This window comes from Megalopta genalis, chromosome 3, assembly GCF_051020955.1.
Source record: "Megalopta genalis isolate 19385.01 chromosome 3, iyMegGena1_principal, whole genome shotgun sequence".
Classification (NCBI taxonomy): Eukaryota; Metazoa; Arthropoda; class Insecta; order Hymenoptera; family Halictidae; genus Megalopta; species Megalopta genalis.
The window spans coordinates 30,309,677-30,330,111 of record NC_135015.1 but is presented as its reverse complement, the minus strand read 5'-3'; the positions used below and the strand labels follow the sequence as shown (position 1 = coordinate 30,330,111).

Here is a 20,435-nt window from a genome sequence, read left to right as displayed (position 1 = left end):
ACCCCTCCGTTGTTGCCTCGTACGTTTCGTTACGCTGCCCGACGAACGCGAGCTGCGCCCAGAACATTCCTTTTCTTTTCTATATACGCGCGCACCGGGATTTTCGCGGTTGCTTTCGATCGACCGATTTTCCCGACGCGAATCGAAAAAAAGCCGATCAACGCGTTCGCGTCGCATCGTTCGGGTCGATCCGCGACGAAGAAGTTTTGCTCGATATTCGCGAGCTGTACGAGCCGATAGAATATTGTCCGACGGAAGTTTTTCAATAATAACTCGAAAGAAGCCGCGTCGAGAGCATCCGTTCTCCGGGAACGATTTCGTGGCGTCGTTCCTCGCGAGGACACGCGCCGCGAGACAACGAAACGAGAAGTTGGAAAAGCTGCTCGTCCATCCTCGCGAACCGTAGATTTCGGTCGTTCGATCTTGTTTACGTTCAACGAACGAAACGAGAAAGTTTCCCGGTGGTAAGAGGAAGAGTCTACCGTTCTCGGTAGATTCGCGGTTGAATCGTCGCACTCGAATTTTTTTCCCGCGCTCGGTCCCCGTCGCGCCGATTCTATTTTCGAGGATTTCGCGTGCTCCGGTTAGCCAGGACGAAACGGCTCGCCTTATTACCGGCCTACTTAACGTGCCAACTGCGTGCTCGCGTGAAAATTCATTCCAATTAATTGCTGCCGCTAACGCGAACGCGAACGCTTTTCGCTTTCCTCGCTTCGCCCGTGGCTGCGTTTCTCGTCGACCCGGCAGACCTTTCGGCCCGACGATTTTAACGTCGTTCCGAACGTTTTCGTTGCAGCGGATTCGATTAAAATGCATCATTATTTCGAACAACGCGACTAATTCCTAAATCGGGACCATGGCAGCGTGCCGAATACGTTAGCCACCGCGGACAATAGGTACACAATTTATAATTCGTATGCTCGTTTCGAACGCGTATAACCGCGCTTTCCATCGTCGAGCAATGGTTCATAGAATTTAGAGAATTCCAATTTTGTTGATCGAGCCAGTCGAGTCGCGGGCTATACAGGGTCGCGTTGTTCGAGGATCGAAGTCGCCTCTATTCGTTGATTACCCACGAAAACTTGGTGCGCGCTCGAAGTGGCCGGGGCCCCCGACGCGAACGAATCGTCGGTTGAATTCGTATAAGATCGGCCTACTTATTTCTCCCGTAACAAGCTACGCTTTTGAAACCACGAGCCTCTTCACGGTTATCGTTGAAAGAGGAGCGCATTATACATAGTGTTCCTAATTGGATTGATCGATGCAAACTATGGCTGCACCGGTCGGTGGCCGTGCCGCTGTTCGCCGTTACGCAGCGGCGCGGCCCGCGCCCCGCGACCCGCCGGGTCGTTTTAAAACGAATTCGCGTTAACTCGCGGTCGAACGGACCGTCCGGACGCGATCGAATCTGCATGCCAATACCTCGACGATCGTCTTGTCGAATCAACCGATTTTAATTAGGTAAGTTTTCGACGAGAGTTCCCGAGAGACCGAACAAGACGCGGGATCTCGTTTTTTTTTTATCGTAGAACGGTTCGCGAACGGTTCGAGATATTTGTCAACTTTCGATGCGACGTGGATTAAACATTTTGGAAAATAACAACTGCTTCGAATTACACGGTTCAGAAAGGATCGACGTTCCGAAAGACGGGCGAATCCGATGTTCGACGCACGGCCTCGCATTAATATTAATAGCGCTAACGGAAAGCGAAGCGTGTTCCGAGGGGGCGTTCGTTTCGCCCGTTAGCCGGTGTTTAACTTGCCGTCGGGAACTTTCGAAGCATAACGCAAAGGCACGCGCGACCGTTCGTCGCGCGTTGCAATTTCGAACCCTCCGCGAGAAACTTCCGTTTCTCGCATCGAATTCCGGCAGTCGTCGCTTCCGAATCGTATTAGCCGGAACGAAAATGGAAAGCCGAATCGATTCGCGGACTTTTTTTTCGCGGCGGTGTCAGATTTTTATAGAAATTTTCGATTTTGAATTTTCGACGCGTATCGCGCGAAGCCGAACTTTTCAAATGCAGCCGCGATGGGAAATCGACGAGCCACTTCAGCGCTTCCGATGGGTTCTTTTCAACGAAACACGCGCGCGCCAAACATGATTTTTATCTCTCGAATAAAAGCGTATCCAAGAGGTACGAGCAGTTTTTCTAGAAAAACCGTCGCGTTCTTCCCGAAAAGCTTCGTTCCTTCGTTAAAGAAATGATTGGTGCCGTGCTCTCGTTATCGTTTTCTCCGCATCGTACAACATTTGTATTTCGTTCGTGCCACGATTCTACGATAAATCGTGAACGAACGAATTATAAGCTCCAAAAACGCAAAAATCGTCGATCGAAGCGTGCATACGATAGAATATAGTTGTCCCAACTTTGAATATATTATACGATAGAATATAGTTGTCCCAACTTTGAATATATTATACGATAGAATATAGGCCCGTCGCGTCGGTCTAATAAATCACCGGATCGATCCCGCGTTTCTTATTATACCACCGAGTACTCGGGGTTTCCGAGAGAGTCGTCCGGAACGAAAGGCGGTGCTCCGCGCTGGCGAAAAACGTGATCGTTAATGGATTGATTTAATTCGATCAGGGCTTAATTATTCAATCACGGGGAAGGTCCCGAGGCGGAAAATGCGGCGGAGCGTCGCGTCGCGTCGCCTCGCGTACAAACCACCTATCGAGACGTCGCCGTCGCCGTCGCCGTCGCTCCTCGAAACGAGAAGACATCATAAATATGATAATCGGCGGTTTAGACGGCTCGCGTTTGGCACACCGAATACCGATCGGTTTCTCGTCGACTCGATAACGCTCGTCGTCCATCGTCCGGCGCTCTCAGTTGTCGCGAATTCGAACGAAATTCGGCCCGCTTCGAAATTTGGACCGATTCGCGATCGCGATCCGACGCTGGCCGGGTACGCGGTCGTTCCGCGTGGTCGCGGAGGGCTCGAAATCTCCAACCGTGGAAACGGAGCACAGTATCCTCTCGACGTTCGAACGAGTTTCGAGATAGACGGCGATCGGTCCGATCGAACCGAACGGACGCGCGTCAAATTTTAACGGCCGATGGATTTCCCCAATTACACCGACGTTAAGAGCGAGAAGTATTGAAAGCGATTGACGAGGCACGAGAGCGAGAGCGCGCGGGGTCGAGTCTCGAGGACAGTCGTCCGTGCCATCGTCCGCCTATTGCCCGTTGCCTACTGCCTGGCTCGCGATCGATCGTAACGCGCGCGTTTTTCTTGGACTCGGATTCACGTCCGGATCCCTGTCCGCCATCTTCTTCCGGGTCCCGGGCCCTCGGTCCCCGGTCCTCGGTTGCCGGTATTAAAAATATTTAATTAAAATTAATGAAACGCCTAGTTCGCACGCACGAGCGAGGGATAGGCGGCGAGTCCGATAATTGGAGAGGTTTTGAACGCGGAGCTCCCCGGCCCTTTGTCCGCGGGGTACCGCCGAGCAGTTCTCTCCTCTCGCGTCGCCGGTCGTCGTGCGCGAGCTCCCTTCTCGCTTCTCTCTTTTTTCTTCGGTATTTCCAGAATCCGTGGGAACCCGAATCGCGTCTCTTCGATCTTTTCTAACGAGCGCGCGAATTCGCCGCAGGATTTTTGGGACTCCGCGAGTCGAACGTGATTGCAAATATTTGAGAAATTCGCTGCGCTCCGTGGACTGCGGAGAGATCTGAAAATAGTGTACAAAAATCGCGCCGCCCTCTCGATCGCAGAGATATTTCCTTCGAATAATACTTCGACGTTCTCCTTGTAAAACGCTCGATCCGAAATTATCCGACGCGACGCGTTTCGAGAAATGATCTCGAACGATATTTTTCATCCGAAACGTTCTTTTTCGCCGCGCCGCCGGCCAGCCGCGATATTTTTCCAGGTCGGAGCGGCGAACGATCGACGACAATGCGGAGAATCAGAGCCGGCTCATTTTATTATCGGTCGCGTGTAACGCGCCGGACGTATCGATGATTCGGCAGTGAGTTTTCGCGCGAAAATTACGTTTTAATTGTATCAATCCGAGGACGCGTGCTTAATTGGCTATTCAGTTTCCGGTGTTCGCCGACCCCCGTTCGACTGTAACGCAATTATTATTTCTCACAATTGCGAGTAAACCGGTTAGTTAGCGCGGCGAGCCGGACCGGGCCACGATACGGGGGCAGCGCGCGAGGGAAACTGCCGGAAAATTGAATTTTTCTTGCGTCGGCCACGCGACGACCGACCGGCCGGCCCGACCCCAAGGAAAACAAAGTTCTTTCGACGCGGCGCGCTCCTCGATAGAACGGAGACGCGAACGGCGCGATCGCAATTACTCCGCTCGCTCGTTCCGTGCGGCGAAACGCGCCGTTTGAAGTTTAATTACGAGCCTGCAGCGCCCCGCGGATTCGACGCGTAGGAAAAAAAATGGGAACGCCGTGACAATCGCATCGCGCGTTCCTTCGCGATCCGATAATCCTCCGAATCTCGACGCGAGGCCCTCTATATTCGTTTACGTTCTTTGGCCCAAGTACGGTAGAATCTCTAATTTCGGGTCGCCCATTGGCATACCCGGTGTTTCACGCGTTTCTCGCACCGTACTCTGCGAACCGTACACGCGCGAAGCCTGTGCGCGATATCGACTTTCTTCTATTCGTGCACGCGCATATGCGACCCGTCGAAACGAAATTTTTTACAATATTTCATTCGGATATCGACGGTCGATTATTTACATTCGACGCGGTCACGGAACTGTAATAAAGCCGTGGAATACATTTCATCGCGCGTCCGCATTGTTTCCATCGAAAAATATGAAGTTTCAGGAAAGCCGACGTTCCATCGTTCGAGAAAAGTTCGTCGGTCGAACGTTCGTTCGCACGAATACAAGCTACGACTACGAATCCGAAGAGCCTCTATAAAGCACGACTTGGAATGCGACACAGCGTAAATGTATTCGCTGCGATAATATAATGACCTTGACAATCTCCAGGAATAAGGTAACAAATTGTGAATAAATCTACGTTGAAACGTATCGACGAACGGTCCGAGCATCGTCGATCCTATGGTTAGAGAAAAGGTCCGCTTCGCGAGAATCGATGCTTCTTTAGCACTGAAGGGAAGGTAAGCGAATCGGAGGGCGTGTTTAAGGTTACTATTAACCCTTAAATGCATGATTTTTTGTCTTGAATTTAAAAAAATCGTTTTTTATAGGAATGTAGTCATAGGTTACGTAAAATATAAATAAAAAAGTCTAGGTAATAATATTGAGTATTTATTTTGAAAAAAAGTTGTACGTAGACTTTTGGCAACAATATGCGTTTATTACTAAAATTATTGTAGACGTAAACAAATGGTCATGTATTTATATTATCTATTAGTGTAGGAATTTTCACATTATTTATAAATGAAACGCAGCAAAGCAATTGCGATTTTTGTTGTGACACGAAGCAACCTTGCATTTGATGCACTCGGTCCGTGAAAATCCTTTGCACAACCCGGAAGTTATCACCCACCACATTCAAATGTCAAAAAACATATAACTTACTCGCCAAAAGTAATGTCAAGTCTTTTATTTCACACATGGTCTATTGTCTATTGTTATCAACGTTCGTAAACGTTCGATATCAAAACTGTTGTCGGGTATCCGCGCAAAAAGTTATTGATTCATTTTTGGGATTCTATGCATTTAAGGGTTAATGCAGTTTATTGAATTGCTATCGATGAGCGCGGGCGCGACTAGCGCGGTGTCGTAGGACTAGCAACTTAGGACAGACTGAGCTTTTTGAGTTGCGCGTTTGTCTCTTTTATAGTGGAAGAGAAGAAAGGAATAGATGGACTTTCGTAGGAAAGGAGAAAGTTGGGAAAGTCCCGTGCGGGTCGAGGTGTCCAGATGTGAGGAGAATTGTTTTATTAGGTGTGCGTGATTTTTAGGGAATTTTGAGGATTAGGAACGGTACTTGTTTTATTGCTAGCGGCCGCGCTCAGGTAGAGGGATGCGACGCCACACTTCCATCGTCGAGCGTCGCAAATATTGGCCGCGCTTCCGCTTATTCCGTGGCCTGAAAGATCCGAGGAAACGTCTCGCGATCTAAAATCCCTCTTCCGACGCTCCTATTCGGACCCGACTCGTTCCCAGCGAACAAAGATTAGTCGAATCGGAGGGCAAAGGAGAGGGTCTCGCCCGCGTTTCCTCCAAGTCAGGAGCCAGGTATCAATCGCGGAGGTATTTGCTTTCGATGCGTGTCTCGCGTCGCCCCGACTCCAACCCCCTTCGTCGTTCACCGTCGATACGACGCGACGATATGCCGTTGCGTCGCGAACTCGTCCGAGGTCTGACCCTTTAAGCCAGACAGGCTTTTCTATGGCCTCCACCTCCGAAGCTGTATTGTAGTGGCTCCTTCTCTCCGCTTCTCCTCGTCTCCCCCACCCCCCTCTCTCTCTCTCTGACTCCCTTTTGCCCAGCCAACTCTTTCTCTCTTTCTCCGGCTCGCCTCTCGCAAAAGAGTTTTTTGCCCGGCAGTGCTCGCACCCACACAGCCGCGGCCGCGCGATTACCCGTCTGAATACGCGCGCGTGCAGGGTGCAGAGTGCAGAGAGTGCAGCCGGTAGGCATAGGACGTACGCGGTAGGCAGACGCGGGCGAGACGCGCGCGCGCGCGCGCTCGCGAGCAGACCGAGCGAGCAGGGCGAGCACACGCGTGTGCGGACACGTAGCCGAGGCTGTACGCGTATCCCATATCGTTTCGCTCGGGCACAGAACACTCCCCCACAGAGGAGAGCTTTCGAAGCTCGCACCTCTCAGGCCAGACTGTCATTTCGATCCCGAAAGAGGCTCAGCGGTTCTCAGCCAGGCCGCGATACCAGCCGCCGCGCTTCGTCGAAAAATCCGAGCGAATCGGCCGACGATACGCTTCGGTTTCGGTGCAACAAATTTGAAGGACGCGCCTTCTCCCACGAATAAAATCGCGCCGGTTCTATCGAAAGTACGAGATCGATAAATTTATTCTTTCGAGCAGCAACCATGATCCCGGTCGCATTCGGACAATCTCGAACCGCATCGTGCCCTGCGTCTGACGCGTGAAGCGGTTCGACGATATCGATCGTTGCGCCGACTACCCGCTCCATAATCTTTCCCGCGTTTCCCGGCCTCGTATAATTTACGGGGACGGCCGGAAGCGATCAATTTTTATTCCCGGTCGTTCGATAAATCGCGCACCGGTCCGCATCTCTCCGTTTCAAAAATGAATTTTCAAAACAGCGCCTCCGTTTCTTCCGACGCGAATTTCGATCGCTCCGTTGCCTCCGAACGTCCCGATTGCTCGTACGAGAATTCCAGTCGCCGTTTATTTCGTCGCGCTCGCGCGCAAATTTAACCGGAATCGAAAGCTCCGTTCGCGCGATCGTCGGCGAATGCTTTAGGATTTCGTAAGAATTAAGAAATAATTGCGGAGATTCGTGGAAAAAGCTGCCGGCCGAGTTTGCTGGACCACCGCGCGTTGGTCGCAGAGTTAACGACCACCCGGTAGAATCGACCAGCGTATGCAACGAGTGGGCCCGTTGTAACGCTTCGGCTAGTCCCTCTTCCGTCCCCCTGCTCCCCCGTCGCCCCCCAGTTCTCCCCCTGTTCTCCCAGTTCCCCCCGCCGACTTTACCCCACCGGAGAAGGATGCTGGCAGAGAAGCGGCGGGAGGAAAAGGGTGAGGAGAGCTCGGCAGACACCCCCGTTCCCTACCCGCCAACGTTCTCCATCCTCCTCCAACGTCACCGTCGCCGTCGCCGTTGCCGTCGCCGTTGCAAGCCGCCCACGCCATGATCAATATTACGCCCCAGAGCTACGGCATCCGAACCGACCTCGAGACGAACTTCTTCCTGTTCGAAGCATCCGACCGAGGGGAAATGCAACTTTCGTTCCGAAAGTTTGCACGAAACCGGAAGCCAGAAATTAGAAAGGCGGCCAAGGAAGCCGTCGCCGCAACGCCGAGCAGCGTCGAGCCGCGCCGCGCCGAGTCGAGCCGAGCCGAGCCGAGTCGCGATCGTGCGAAAGAACCCCGGTGACAGAACTTTTAGCATCGCGAGACTCTTTTCCCCCGGCCGTTTCTTCCCCCCCTCCCCCCGCTGGCCCGTTCGCCTCCCTTCGGTGGTTCCTTTCACCCGATCCCTTTTTCGTTTTCATCCAGATTGATGCGCGTTAACGCGAGGCTTCGTACGCGGCGAGAACCGTAAACCGCCTGGACGGGCTTCGCTGCTCGCGAAAAAGAACTCCGTCGATGCGGAACGAAACGCGAGACAATATTGCTTCGCGCGTTACAGTTTCTAATTAAGCCGCGGTTCGGTCGATATCGCTTTCGGGGATGCCCCTATCGACTCTTTCGTTCTCGCTTCGCTGTTCCGGTTCGGCGCTATTTCGCGCGCGTTCTTCGCAAGCGCCGTACAAGCGCGAGCCTCGATCGTCGATCTCGGCCAACAAATTGTCTCGTTACGCGGCCGACGCGGCTGCGAGAAAGTCGCGCTCGAAACTGTAATTACTCTTGCCACCGCTGTGGAATACTGTGCTAAAAGAATACCCGATAAGCTGTATCGATATTAAACCATCGAAGGATCATTCGGTACGCCTACCGACCGCCGCAAAATTGCCCCGGAGCAACTCCGTACTCCGTCTCGAAGAGCGCATCCCCGGCGAGGCGCGACGGTGGCGCAATTCGATAACCCGAATCGGCTGTTTCCCGACACCTGAACCGGAAAGAGAAATGCAAATAATTGTCGCGTCGACGGCACGCGTGTACCGTGCACGACGGTGGACAGCAGAGCGGGCGCGGAGAGGGACGAACGGGGTTGGGAAAAGGGAGCAAGGCGGTCTACTCCCAAAGGGTGGCCCGGTATGCATTTTCCTCCGATACCTCGCCAGCCGGTGGAAAGGGGTTGCGGAGGGAAGCCTGGGCGAAAGAAGAACTCGCGGGGCTGCCAAAGAAGAGGCCGGAGAACAGAAGGAAGGGAGAAAAGAGGCAGGAAGAGGACGGAAGGGGGCCCGATGGAAAGAAAAAGGGAGTGGAAAGAGGGAGTCGGAGAACCAGAGGAGTGTCACAATAGCCTGCAGATTGGAGAGGCAGACGTACAGTCTCTGACCTCGGCGTTGTACAGTCCGTTCCATCGGTTTCTCTAACCCTAACCGACGCGACTCGACGCGTCAAATAATGCTCGTTCGAGGCTCCTTCGTCCGCGGTCCAGCCTTCCCGTTCCTTCCCGTCCAAACCGCGATATTACTACTTGCACACGCGCGCCTGTTTCCGTAACCGGACCGGTCTGCTCCGAGCTCCGAATCGCTTATCGCGACAGCGTAGACCGCGACGCGTGGCCGATACGCGATTCTTACAGATTTTCGTGGAAACGTCGGTCCCGAAACCCCGGCTCGACCCCCGATGAAAATTTGTTTAACCGGTGTCGGCGAACGGGGGCTCTCGGTAAAGGACGCGTTAACATCGACCGCGGTATCCGCGACGGGAGCACGACGGCTAAAAGAGTTTACAATTGTTGTCGAAAGTGCCGCGGCGAGCGACTGCCCCCCTGGACGATCGCGTTCAACGTCCGTTTCCACTTTCGACACCGCGAACGGAACAGAAATAACAGAATTTCGGCACGCCCCGATCGGCATCGGAGCTTTTTGCCGTCTATTCGAGCCGAGCAGAGTCGAGCCGGCGACACGTGCGCGCCAATTGCCCCATCGCCGCATGATAAACGACGGAGAAATTTCCGCGCCGACGACCGTGTATCGATGGCCTCCCATTTGTCACCGAAACCTTATCCTTTTTCGATGACACCGGTTCGCCGTCCAATCGGCTTGTTCGCATCCGTCGTACCCGCGCGACTCGCCGTCCGCCGAAACCGATTCCTCCGCCGATCGACCAACTAGAATTAACCCTTCCGTTACAATTTCGCACGAGCTCCGCCGATCGAGCCCCGCAGAGTCGCCAACGAACGCGACGTTCGTAGGAGCGACTTCGCAGAGAGACGAACGATCGTAGCTATCGTTTAGGTTGCAAACATTCGTGAAAATCAGAAAGCATTTTTCGGGCACGAAATCCGCCGAAATCTTCGCGGGTCGAAGACCACGCGAGGGAATCGAACGCAACGAGCAAAATGAATTTTATAGCGCGCGTCGCGCGACGCCCGATAAAAGTTCCTCCTCGATGTTTATCGGCTATTAAAATGTCGAGAGAACCGACTTTCTCGCCGGTCTATATAAGCAGCCGTTATTTGCACGGCGTTATTCGGTCGCTTAAGAGCCGGGGATAAACTGGAAGAGCGGCTTCCAGAAATATAAGCATAGCCGAGCAGGGAGTTTGCAAGGTTAAAAAACTTCTTTCCCACCACTCCTCGTTGCGAAGTTCTTCGGCAAGGAATGGAACTTATCTCCGAGAGAAAAACACGATGTACGCGCGTACCTGTACAATAGGTGCAATGGTACGCGTCTCCGGCTCGCGGTCTTTCAAAGCCGCGTTTTACTTTCCGGAGGCAACGAGATGGCCGCATAATGGAAAAACTTTCCGCGGAGAATATAAAGCTACAAATTCCTGGCGGTGTTGCTGCTTCGGTTTCACTTTTTGCCTGAAAATTAAACTCGCCGCGTTCCGTTGGACCACGCGGCGAGCACAATCGTCGCGCGCGGTTCCCTTTTTCTCTCTTTCTCGTAGAACGTTGCTGCTTCTCACTCGCCTCGCACGATCCGACGACCTTGTCCGCTCGATCCGGAATAGCGCGATCGCCGCGTCGGCAACGATGGCTCGATCGAGGATCGAAAGTCTTCGCAGAGACGATGCAGCGGGTAGAATCGGACGGAGCCGGGAAACGGAGACGAATCGCGTAAAACGGCGGCCGCGACGGCGGAGCTGTCGCGAGACTCCGTTAGAAAGTTTGAACAACGATCTCGACTCTCGAGTACGATTCGATCGGACGACGAGTGCCGTGCCGCGACCATCGATCGCCGGTATCGCTATCGTTGTCTGCCGTTGATTAATCCTGCGAATCGCGTCACTTTTCCTGGATCGAATTTCCGAACTTCCACGGGGCGTAATCGAATCTAGAGTCTAGAGCTTCCAGCCGATGGAACAGCCTAACGCTTTTAACGCGTCGCGCCGCGTCGCGCCGCGTCGCACCGCGTCGTTTCGATAACGGCGTTGATGCTGGCAGCGCCGTAATTTTCCAACGTCCAGAATTTTCTATCGTTCGGTACGTCGAGGCCGAGCGAATTTTCGGAAGGCCGTTCACGACGACGTTGGAATCGAAAATATTGGATTTTTTTTTCTCCGATCGTTTCATGTAATTCGCCGAGCGCGCGTCGTTTCGTATTTGTCATCATTCTCCGACGTTTCGCGTTATTACCGAAGCGCGACCCGATGCGACGCGCTGAATATTTAAACGACCCAGGCCCCGCAGCTGCATCGCGTCATTGTGTCGCCGCGCGCCGACTAGAAACCATTTTACGAAGATGGAGAAGTTAGGATGATAGAATCTAAAGAGCTTCCGCGTGGCGCGGAACTTCCAACGTTCACCGATTAATTAACGAGGAGGTCGATCCACGAGGAAACCGGAACCGCGAGAAAGGCGCCGAAGCGCGAAGCGAACGAAAAATTGATAACGTTCCGCGTAACAGGTTCGAGGAACGAATTTTGCTCGGTGAAAGCGAAACGATCGATGCGCGCGTCGATCTTACAACGGCAAACGCGACGAATGCGAAAACAGCATCGGCCGTGAACGCGGATGCGGAGATTCCGCAGCTGTTCCGTATCGCGGAAGCATAAAACGAAGCGGAGGAAATTTCATTTTGCATCGAAAATTAGCTGCTTCTCTCGGTAACACCACTTGTTGCAGGATATCATGTATAAATGCATAGCATTCTCGGTTTTATCTCGTAGTCTGTAAACCTCGCATAGCTATGCAGCTGTTCCGCTTTCGAATTACCAGCCTTCCTGCTCCGAGGGCTTCGAGAGCAGGATCGCGCGAAACAAGGATACTCGCGTCGCGAACAAAAATACTCTCACCTCGGGAAGACAACGTCTACGAGACCGTTCGATCCTGCCGTCGATCGACGCCGTCTCGATTTCCATTCCGTTCGAAGAAAATATTTCAACGGCTCGGAAATACTTTGGGCGCGATGGCACGCCGACGCGAAAAGCAACGAGCATAATCTTTCGCGCGCCAACGGTCTACTCCCCTTTCCCGAGGCAATTTCAGCTGACGCGAAGGTACACAATTCGCTCCCCAATCAGTCATAATTACAACGATAGCAAATATTCCGGGATCAGCAAGTCCAAACGGGTCGAAACGCGGCACACGAGGGCGCGCGCGCGCGCGCATACGCACGCTCTCCCGTATCTAGATTCGCTACGCGCCGATCCGAATCTCGGTTGATCGCTCGAAATCGACCTGTCGTCTACCTTCGACCCTTCGAGCTGCTCCTCGCGGAGGCAAAGCTTTGAAAACCGACTTGGAAACCCTGGCCTATTACTTTTCCACCCTCTCCGACTGCGTAGGTCCCCCGCGCTGCACTCTCTCTCTCTCTCTCTCTCTTTGTCTCGCGCGCGCGCACGCTCTCGCTCTCGTTGGTAGCAAAGGGTTGGCGCACGTGGCGTTATACGGCATGTAACATACGATCAATGATTGAACGCGCGCGTGCCTTACATCGGTTAGACCGGATACGACTGCCAGGGACGGTCTTCCAGATTCTCTGGGAGCATGCACGTATACGCAACCCTTTAAACAGTTTATCGCTAATAAGTCCTTTCGTGTCGCCGTACGTTCTTCTCTGTGAGTTGCGGTCGAGAAACGCGTTCGGTAAATCGAAGCGCCTTCCTCGATCTCGATCCGATGCGGTCGTTCCGCACGGAAGCTACTTTGCGTCGGCGATACCTGCTACGATCCCAGGTTTCGTTGAAATCGCGGCGAACGCCGCGCCGCGTGTTTCGCAGGCTTGGAAACGGGCGCAACTTGTCCCGGCATGCGACCTATGATCGATGATCGTCGGCGCGCGTGCCTTACATCGGACGGACCAGAAATCCCCCAAGGGGCTGGTGCCCGTGTTGTTATCGACGTAACGAGACCGGCTAGGCTCGACCGGGACCGGGACTGCGAGCTCGAGAGACTCGGGGCTCCGGGGCTCGGGGTTCGAGAGCAATCGGTGTAACGGCACACAGGGTCGGAGTCGAGGGCAAGCGCGCGGAACGTTAATAGGAAAACACTAAATCGGGAAATTACGCTCGCCCAGCGACGTCTGCCACACCTGCCTGATCGATTCCGGAACGCAATTATGTCGAATCGCAGGAGCCCGAGCGACGGCCGACGGTCGGGCGTGCGCGCGCGCGCTCGCGCACGCCCGAATTTGCTGGCCCCTTTGCGGTCCCCTGTGCCGCGACCGCCGCGACCGCCTTGCCGGGACTAATTCGATTTGCTCCGGATCGCGTCTCGCTCGCCATTGGGACGAGTTCTACGGCGCGTTTCGAGGTCACGCGAAACTCGCCGGAGCAAGGTTCGCTTCATTTGCCGATCGCTTAACCGTCTTTTAACGCTCGAACGGTTCCCGCGATTACGCGGCAACGACTGCCGGCTGCTTCCATTCGGTTCTTCCTCGGGGTTCTTTTTTATCGTATTTTCGGTAGCGCTTCGTCGAGAGGGGCGCGGGTAGATTTTTCGACGACGAAAACCGAACGCGCGGAGGATCGCGATCCTTGCGCGAAATAACCTTGCCGCGAACCGAACGCAACCAGGACATTTTTCGACTCTAAAAACGAGAAGACTCGTCGTCCCCCGGACGGCAGATTGAAATCGTCGATCCGAGGCACCCCTAACCGCGGTTTCATTTTTAGGATGGCTCTCTCCGCGGTAATACGATTCTTCTTATTTCCAATTTGTAATGTCAAGTTTTCCACAAATTTGCCCACGATTACCTGGCCGGCCGCTCAGCCAATCTCGTGATATAATCCGCGAAATCTGTGCAATCTCACTCGTCTCGCCCGAGTTCTCCTCGTCTCGGATTACGCTAACTTAATGAAGTCCTTATTAACCGCGAGGTTAAAGCCGCCAGACGAGAAGTCCTCGAAGAGGAGGCTAGGCGGCCGGGAAACTGCCGCGCTTCGCTTCGCCTCGCCTCGCCTCGCCTCGCCGCGCCGGGGAGAAATCGATCGATACTTTTAGTTTACAAATTGCTCTCGCGGGCGAGACCCTGCGAACCAAGAAATCCGACGCTCGTTATTTACCGGGAGGACGAACATTTACCTTCGATCCGAGGAACCGTCGAATCGGTGCATCGGTGCATCGGTGCATCGGCGAGTCGGCTCGCCTCGTTTTTTAAGGGACATCGCGCGTCGGTCGAGTTTGCGGTCTTGCTTCCTCTTCGGTCGACGCCGGAAGTCGTCGAGGAGAGGGGAATTTCGATCGATCCAAGACATTTCGAGCGCGACTCGTCGCCGTTCGCACGCCACTGTTCGTCGCCGGCCGACCGGAAACTGCCGGACGATACCGCGTAATCGTCTATGGCAAGTCGTCGCAGACTTCGGACCCTGCTTCTTCCGAGTTGCTTGGCCGCGCGGTTCTACCTTCTTATTCGGAAACGATGCCCTACGGGGGCCGCAGCTTTCGTTCGTTCTAGGTAGCAACGCGTGCTTGCCCGGTCGGACGTATCGAGACGAGAGATTTCGAGAGCGGGCGAGGACGTTTCGGATTCGAATCGCGCGTGCACGCGTTCGCGGAGACGAGGCGCGCGACACAGTTTCCCAAAGGTGGTCACGAGTCGTGGCAGACCTCGTGGCGCGTGACCCACGCGGGTTCGCACACGTGTACCGACAGGTAGGAGCAGGCGTACACGTTCGTACACGTGTATTCGCAGGCGAGACGCTCGACGTTAAAGAGCCTCTCGTAATATCGGAGGAAACACGCGGATAGAGAGCGACCGGCCAGGACCTAGAGGGTACGGAGAGTGTAATGTAAACTAATTAGTAGGGAGTCTACGGCAATTAAGGCCGGTGGAGTGGTTCGCACTGACACTCCGCCAACAGGCCGTACCAGACGCCAACAGCATTGTCGGCGCTGGCAGCGCGTTACGGGGATATGCTGTACGGTCGGAAGGCTGGAAGGCTGGAAGGCTGTACGCCCGTACGGGACACGGGGACGGAAAACCATTTCCGTCTTCGATCGCGACACGGCGTCCTCGAGTGGCCCGATTCCGAAAATGTTTCCGCGGTAAATCGACGCCGTAAGAACGGAAAGTGCGCCGCTTATTCTTTCGAGAGAATCGGCTGTTCGGCGGCCTTTTGCCGCGCGGAATGCCGGATCGACGAGTCGATCGCCCGCGATAAATATTCGGCAATTTTTCTACCGGCGAATCGAGAATATTCGCGCGCTCTCGATCGTCGACCAATTGATCGAAACGCGATTACGAGGAGATCGAAGCGAAACGTGAACGCTGATTCGATCGGTCAACGATTTGCTACCCGAAATTGAGATAAATAAGGGAATCGAGAGTTCGATAATGCGATTTCGTTAATTTATCGTTGTTCGACCGTATTCGACGTTCGCCGCGTTTTAATTTGCCTCGCCGTTCGAAGCGCGCCGCCGAATTCCGTCGAAGCTACCCTACCGGTACTCGTCGCGTTTTAAAACGCGGCGCCGCGCGCGAGCCGTTCGTTTTTCGAGTTCGAACGAGTCCACGCTTTTCGTTCTCCAGTCTTGAGAAAAAGATGAACGATTCGTTCGAGGTGTTTTATTTTTCGTATCGTTTACGGACGGCGTTCGTAAAAACGGTTGGAAAAATTGCTTCCATCGCGGAGAACGCGTCTCCTGTCGCGTCTCGAGTTAAAAACGAAGCGGGTGAAAACAGGATAAGCTAGTTTCAAACGGTGACGGTGAAAAGCGATCGAGAAGAGTCGGTTCGACCGATCCGAAGTGGTCGCGATGCGCCGATTTTCGACCGAAATCGCGCGACGCGCGTATTCGAGCGGACATCCAACGGTTCCGCAGCAGCTTTTATTCTCCTCGTCGAACGAAGACAGAGGGAACGGGGGCGCGTACGCAGCCGCGAGGGAAAACTTCTAAATGGGACATCTTCTCGGTAGTCGGGAATAACGAAGAAAAAGAAGTAGAGCGTCCGATCGTGTCGGCCGGCGTGAGAATAAGGCACGAAATCGCGGGAGGATCGTGCGACGAGGGCTGGTTCTCTGTTGCAACAGGTGAGGGAACGAGCATCGGGAATCGGGAATCGGATATCGAGAACGGCGCGTAACTTTTCGCGAGGTCGGCTCTCGCGCGACAGACCCGAATATCGATGCTCGATCCGTGGGTAACGTCGTCCCGGGACCGCGGAAACTTTTTCGCCGGTCCCGTCCCGCGAAACGCGAGTTCGCCAACTTTTTTTCCGCGCGGTCGTTCGCGTCGAAACGAAAACCGATTTTACGTCGCGCGCCGTCGCGACGCGAGCTTCCGTCGTAAACACCGTGGGAAACGAATGGAGCACCCGGCGGACGTCGATCGATGAAAGTCCAATGTCTTTTCGCGATGCGACGAATTCTGTTCTCTCGAAAATCGACGTAAAATTAGAATTCGGTCGGAAGGCTCGATCGTCCCGGTTTTCACGCTCGGGGGCCCCGACCGACCGGTCTCTCCGCCCGGAAACTCGATCGACCGATTTCGATGATTTTACGGCGCGCTAAATGCTCGCGCGAATCGACGCTAATAGCGCGATCGTTCTTCGAGCGACGACCGCGCGGTGCTCGGATCGCGGAGACGAAATTTATCGGACCCGAAGCGGGGCTCGTTGATTGAAATAGAAGCGGTGCAAATTCCAATTTGTACGAATAGCGAAGGAACGTGCCATGGAAGCGGGTAGACGTTGCGCGTATACTTGTTGCTAGAGCTCGATGGCACGGTAACGCGGTCTCCGCTGGTTGCGGCAGGAATTTTCGAGTTCCGTTCGAGACGATTTACCAGCCGGTAGATATTTTGCGATGAAAATGCCTCGTTATTTGCTCTCGTTGTATCCGCGACTCGACCTGCTTTACCAGTCCGATTCGACGACCGTCGATAGACGCGCGCCGTTTGTTAGCATTTCATTATTTTGTTATTTGTTTTAGTTAATGGACGCGTTCGTTACCGGTTCGCGCGCGGGTGCACACGCGCGACTGGCATTTTATACGATTAGTCCGTCTGCGAGAAGAAAGTCGAATCGATCGTGCGCGCAAAATTCAGCAGGTAAGTAGACGATTAACCGGATTCCGAGGAAATTGGGACGCTTCTCGCGTTCGTTCGCGCTGTGCCGGGTTCTCTCGTTCGACGATCTCCGTTGCTGGAATACGAATAATCGGACTCGCGAATGCGCGAGCCGAAATCTATTTTTCAACCGGTCCGCGAGGATTTCGTTGCTTCGTCGTTCGGTTCGATCAAATCTCGAACAAATGTCTCGAACAAATCTGTTGAGCGGGTCGTCGACGATCTCGAATCGTTCGAAAGTAGACGTGTTTAACACGTTGGCTGCCGCGCGAATTTTACGCGACTTGCCCAAGGCGCCAACATGAATTTTTCATTATGCGATGCATATTATGTTGAAATATTATTTACAGCAGATAAGTTTAGTTGTATAAACTTGTTTTATGCATTTTTCGTGGCGGGGGTCACCGGTGACCCCCAAGGCGCCGCAGACCATTTCTGCGATTATATTTCAATCTCCGAGTTTAGGATGAAGGTTGCGATGTATTTAGTGAAATGTTCTAACGATGAAGATTGCACTTCACCAAGCAATTACGTACAGAAAAAACGTCGCCATGAACTTAAAAGGGAACCGGGAAGTATGCGAAATATAAGACGATTTTGCAAATTGTGTTATGAAAAAAATGCAAAATAGCTAGGAAGAATGAGAGCAAAGAATTGCACCAAGAACATATTGTGCTGACTGTTCTGGCTCACCTTTTCTGTGCCTACCGTGTTTCAATGTGTTTCATCGTTATGCGCACAAATAACATGTATATTTCCTTGTATCAATAAAATTATTTTTGCATGTTCTGTACGGCATTAATTTCTTCAAAGCATTACAGAAACAATGGCATTGTTTAGAAATTTATGCGTATCGATGTTTACCCTAATTATGTATTTTAACTATTCGTCGCGTCGCCGGTCACCGGTGGCCCCCACGGCGCTGTAGCCAAGTCGAGTGCCGGTCACCGGTGACCCTCGCGGCAGCCAACGTGTTAAAGGACGGCGGCACGATCGTCGAAATCGAGAACGGACACGAGATTTGCGCGAGACTTTCGTTTCAACCACCGCGAACTACTTCTTACCTCCGCTCGAGCAGCCAGCAAATATTCCCGGTTTCTTTGCTCCCGATGGCCCCGCCGGAATAATCCGTCGAGGCTACTTCCAGTCGGCTAAAAATGCAAAGTAAAGCATCTCTGGAGGGCCGGAATATTTCTCCGGGAACTCGGAAACTACGCGGCCCCGTGGCCGGTGTATCTCCGTTCTCCGTCGTTTCGAATAAAACTCGGCCCGCTGGTACGCCGCTGCATACGTCCGTCGGCATCCGCGGACGCGATCGTCCCTCGTTTTACCGCGTACGTATCGGCGACGCGTCCGTTTCGTCTTGCACCCACTGCCGAACCGTGCGCTCTCTGCCGAAAGCAAGGATCCTGCAACGCGTGCCGCAATTTTCTGCACCTGTTGCAACCGCTGTTGATCTTAATCGGGAGACGCCGCCGCTGGTCAAAGTTCGGGGCTGGCGGAATCTTTCGTTCCCCGTGGAAACCAGCGGATTCGGCCTTCGCCGGTCGCCCTGTTCCAGGCAATTCTTCGCGTCCTGAACGCTGATCCGATCCCGCGACCCCGAGCACGCGAACCAGCAAATTCCGAAGCTTCGATGGATATGCTGCGATCTCGCGATCGAGGAGTGCGATGAACGAATAAACGTTGTCCAGAGAGAATGCTGGCGATTTTACGGTGCATCGATTATCGAAGAGGCGACAGAATATCGTATTATCGGCAAGTCCGGTAAAGCATTCATCCTTTCGATAATCTTACTCTTTTATACGTACAATACATCGCGCTTTATCGTGCTTATAATTCGATAAACCCTTTCACCGAGAATCTAGGCTTCTATTTATACGTACAATAACTATCGATGTTCGTAACAATTTACACCAGCGTCGTTCCGTCGTTCGACGTTCGTTTCTTTCAGCGTCCCACTGTTTTCCGTCGAAATTCCAAAAATCGTGCAAAGCTGTACCGCTCTGTGCCACGAGCCTGATCGCGACCCACGTTGTTGCGCATAGATGCATAGACGCGTGGGAGGATAAGAACACGGGGGTGCGGAGCCGCGGCTCCGTTGGGTCCGTTGGTCCGTGAACCGCGCGCGCGTTGCTAGAATCGATGGAAGTTTAGCGAGCAGGGAGCCGCGAGCCACGGCCGAGCAGCGCGTATCTCGTCGCATCGTTCGATGGCAGGGCCACCGGGGTTTCGGGCTTTTCGTATCGCGGGACGAAAGTTTCGCTTATCGCGTTTCGAATCCCGCGCCGTTCGAGCTCCGATCCTCCCGCCGGCCGCGACCGTCGAACGATCCGTCTCGTTCCTCCGTACCCGACCGCGGATTGGCTGCGTCGGACCGGGCACGCGACGCGACACGGCTCGACTCGGCATGGCGCGGTACGACGCGGTATGGCGCGGCATGGCGCGGCGGCATGGCGCGGCGGCTGCGCGCGGCAGGATGCGCAGGAAGCACGCGCGTATACGCGCCCGCGGACAGTGTCGCGCCAGCCCCCGGCCCTGTTACACCACGTACCATCGTCCAGGTCCAGAACCTATACCTGTTCTTTCTCTCTCTCTCTCTTTCTCTTTCTCTTCTCTTTTACCACCGACCGACCTAACCCAATCGACCCAACCACCGACACCACAACCTGGCTAACCTGTTCGATCGTCACGTTCTCGAGTCAAAAGTCGATCAACCAGTGTTTCATCAACCTCGCGGTCGCCGTCGTCGTTGCCGTTGCCGTTGCCGTAGCCGTCGCCGTCGTCGTCGCTGTCGTAGCGGTGGCTTTCGACGTTCGACCCACCGACACGCCGGATCAATCTTCACCGGCAAGTCCATTTATCCACTTTCTTTCGCGTCTCGCCTTTCGCTCGGTCTTCTCGCCGTTTCGTCGATGGTTCGTCGGACGAGATCGCGCGCGCGCGCCGCGAGACGATGCACGCACGGGATCGGGTGCCATTGATTCGAACCCGGTCACGTGACCAACGGTGCGACGATCGCGTTCACGCCGTTTCCTCGTCGGGATCCGTTTTCAACTTTTCTTACGGGATCTTGAAATTCGAGCAGCGGTTTCTCGATTTCACGATTTCTCTTGGATTTCCTCGCGATTTATATCGTAGCGAGAGATTCTGCGATCCGGCGTGTTCGAGGTTACGTTCGTCGATCGGTTTTCCAAATACGACCGGGA

At 53.9% G+C, this 20,435-nt stretch overlaps 1 protein-coding gene across 2 annotated transcripts in view; it reads left to right on the top strand.

The window, feature by feature from the left end:
- mub (poly(rC)-binding protein mub) overlaps window positions 1–20,435 on the top strand; it is a 146,827-nt gene that overhangs the window by 13,371 nt on the left and 113,021 nt on the right. Inside the window, exon 1 of one of the 2 annotated variants that reach the window (XM_076520546.1) lies at window positions 19,739–20,076. The exons of the other annotated variant lie outside the window; for it this stretch is intronic. The gene's annotated coding sequence lies outside the window, so the exon portion shown is untranslated. Of the gene's footprint in view, window positions 1–19,738; window positions 20,077–20,435 lie in introns of those variants that run through there. 2 annotated transcript variants of the gene reach the window in all.